We start from the raw sequence: 3942 nt of genomic DNA on the forward strand, positions 1-3942 counted from the left end.
AAAGTCCCTCATGCAGCGAACGAACTTGTTGAAACAAACAACAAGATGTGAAAGAGCCCGATTCAGTACTCGCGGTGTTCTGGTGTTCAGGGCTCACGCAGAGAAAGGCGTCTCGAGACGCTAAAAACAAGCGTTTTCAAGTGTTTTGATCAAAACACTTGAACATCGAATTTGCTTATTTTTGCTCTAATGCCGACAAAATACATACAAAATATGTCAAAATATCCACCTTGGAAATGATGGTCGAAAAAACTGTCAGTTATTTCTTAAGTGAAAGTAAATAGTTGAGGAAAAATGGGATGTGTATTATATTGGATGCGTTCATTGTCTCTTAAAGGGACCGCGCCTAATTTAGCAACTGGCAGCTGTAATCTTAATCGCACGTCCTGATTCTGCCGAGTTCGACGCGTCCCTGGGTCAACAAGGGAGGTGCTTAACGTAAATTTGAGCAACCAATCAGATTACTCACGTCACGTGACATGTACCCAGCCTCAGCTTGCGCGCCACTATTTGAATTGTGTGCTTTGACGTCGCCTTCATTTTACAAAGGTAAGTGCATATTATTTCAAATGTGCCATTTCAAATGTGTCCATCCCTGCTCAGCATAATATATTATTTTTATTAATATATTATTCATAACTGACGCGAAAAATTCGCTGAACTGCGCATATATTAAGGTCCAAATCGCCAAACCCCGATCCTATCGGACAGGAAGGTGCCCACGATCGTTTTGCCCCGGTCCGGTGTGGCGTTTCCCCCGTGATTGCGTCGTCGGATCTTTTTGTACGATTATTTATATCACTTTTGTCATGTATTCGTTTAGCAGATGCTGATACTAATCCTTCTGTGAAAGAAAGGCTAAACACTTTTGCGGATGGATTGGGGGTTTGTCGTCCATAAACAACAAGGAAATATATTGTGTTGACCCGGCGACATCATTAACCCGTCCAATATACAGTATGACACACATTTATCAATGACTGTATTTAAATAATAATCATTATTATAATAATACAATATCCAATTTAAAACAATCATTAATCTCTCACTATATTGTAGTAATAATAATATAAATAATAATATCTTGTGTTGACCCAGGGACGTCATATTCTTGTGATGACCCAGGGACGTCATATTCTTGTGTTGACCCAGGGACGTCATATTCTTGTGTTGACCCAGGGACGTCATATTCTTGTGTTGACCCAGGGACGTCATATTCTTGTGTTGACCCAGGGACGTCATATTCTTGTGATGACCCAGGGACGTCATATTCTTGTGATGACCCAGGGACGTCATATTCTTGTGTTGACCCAGGGACGTCATATTCTTGTGATGACCCAGGGACGTCATATTCTTGTGATGACCCAGGGACGTCATATTCTTGTGTTGACCCAGGGACGTCATATTCTTGTGTTGACCCAGGGACGTCATATTCTTGTGATGACCCAGGGACGTCATATTCTTGTGTTGACCCAGGGACGTCATATTCTTGTGATGACCCAGGGACGTCATATTCTTGTATTCATATTCTTGTAATAATAATAACAATATCTTATATAAGGCCAAGAGTAATCTATCACTATGCTGCAATAATAATAATAATAATAATGAAATATCTTGTGTTGGCCCAGGGACTTCATTTTTAATAGCTCATCTAATATAAGACAAACAGTAATTAATCACTTTATTTTATTATTATTATTAATAATAATAATACAATATCTAATATAAGACCAAGAGTAATCTATCAATATACTGCAATAATAATAATAATAATAATGAAATATCTTGTGTTGACCTAGGGACTTCATTCTTTATAGCTCATCTAATATAAGACAAAAAGTAATTAATCACTTTATTTTATTATTATTATTATTAATAATAATAATAATACAATATCTAATATAAGACCAAGAGTAATCTATCAATATACTGCAATAATAATAATAATAATAATAATAATAATAATGAAATATCTTGTGTTGACCCAGGGACGTCATTCTTTATAGCTCATCTAATATGACAAATTAATTAATCACTTCATTTTATTATTATTATTATTAATAATAATAACAATAATAATACAATATCTAATATAAGACCAAGAGTAATCTATCACTATACTGCAATAATAATAATAATAATAATGATGATGAAATATCTTGTGTTGACCCAGGGACGTCATTCTTTATAGCTCATCTAATATAAGACAAACAGTAATTAATCTCTTCATTTTAAAAATAATAACAATAATGATAATAATAATAATGAAATAAAGCATATATTAATGCATTATTCTGCTTGACCTTATTCTACATTCCTAATCCTATCTAATACCTAAACTGAACAAGGAACTTACTAATTGTTAATAAGCAGTAAACTACTTAGGAAGTTTATTGAGTAAAAAGTCATTATTAATACTGAATATGTGTTCCCTATACTAAAGTGTTACCTGTACTGTTACTATTTATATAACTTTTTTAAAGTAAATATTAAATTTGTTAAATTTAACATTAAATCTATTTTTCTTTTTTCATTATAGCTTTAAGATTTCATATCAACTTTCAAATAATTCCTCAACAGGTTTGAAGATTTCTCAGTTCTTTGCTTATATTTCAAGGATCACTGGCTGGTAATAGGACACGCGTGGTCGGACAGTGCTACAACCATGCCAACTCCGATACAAACAATCTTGTTGAAAGGTGATATTTGCAATTAAACGTATGCAACTTCATTATGAGTTCATGCAAATAATGTAATAGAATCACAAGCATTTGGAATATAGTTATATAATAAATCAAACACAATCATATTAAAACATGTATTGTTTTTCTTTGCTTGTCTAATCAGATTTTTCCATCGCCTAAATATCAGTTTTTGTTTGGCATTAGGAACCTTAGACTGGATCTTATCAGCATTCTCATCAAGAAGACAGATGGATACTTCCAGGTCATTCATGATTTACAGGCAGACAGTTTGAAGAATGAAAAATGCTTCTTTGAAGACTGTTTCTGTAGCTGCCCAATAGGAGTCAGAGGACATCGCTGTAAACACCTTGTACTTGTACTTACTGATCAAGTGAACACGATTCTCAGAAGTTTCCTGATTTGAATTATCAAATAAATGGACGTGCTAGTGTAATCAAGCAAAATAAGCTTTACTCCATTCTGTGCTTTGACAGAAAAGAGGTACATGTAAGTGTGCATATGAGAAATTAAGTGCAAGAGACTTGTTTTTTTTGGTTTTGTTTATTTTACTATGTATTGTTTTAAAACAATGAAAAATTATGTAATCTTTAATTGTAAATTAAGCTAAGTAAACCATGAACATTTAGCATTACTCTGCTGTCTGAATGCGTTCTCTAACAGTGATATATTGTATATTTAAATCAATGAACTGTAACATTACTTAATTAAGATGACAATGTTTGAAACAATTACAATTCATTTGTTATTGTGTTCACTGGATCAGTGTACCTCTACTTAAACTGACTGATTAAAAATGAGATGACAACATCTACAACTTGTGGTCCAAATCTATGGGTCAGCAGACTAAAAGGTGAATCCTCTCCCAGTTTTTTCCCTCAGCAAGCACTGGTGAGTACAGAGTGTATTCCTGCAAACACAAATGGACAGATTTGTAAGCAAGAATCAAGTAAAAAAAAATAAAAAAATCTATAGATAGAGCTACAAATAATGAAGTCCCTGGGTCAACACAAGATATTTCATCATTATTATTATTATTATTATTATTATTATTATTATTATTATTATTATTGCAGTATAGTGATAGATTACTCTTGGTCATATATTAGGTATTGTATTATTATTAATAATAATACAATAAAGTGATTAATTACTGTTTGTCTTATATTAGATGAGCTATAAAGAATGACGTCCCTGGGTCAACACAAGATATTTCATTATTATTATTATTATTATT

At 32.7% G+C, this 3942-nt stretch overlaps 1 long non-coding RNA gene across 1 annotated transcript; it reads left to right on the forward strand.

Annotated features, from left to right (window-relative positions):
* Nucleotides 1-484: 484 nt before the first annotated feature.
* LOC113114486 (uncharacterized) lies at nt 485-3381 on the forward strand. Its single transcript, XR_003293745.1, has 3 exons — nt 485-549; nt 2584-2702; nt 2892-3381. It is a non-coding gene; the product is annotated as an uncharacterized LOC113114486 (long non-coding RNA).
* Nucleotides 3382-3942: the final 561 nt, after the last annotated feature.

Source organism: Carassius auratus, chromosome 14, assembly GCF_003368295.1.
Source record: "Carassius auratus strain Wakin chromosome 14, ASM336829v1, whole genome shotgun sequence".
Taxonomy (NCBI): Eukaryota; Metazoa; Chordata; class Actinopteri; order Cypriniformes; family Cyprinidae; genus Carassius; species Carassius auratus.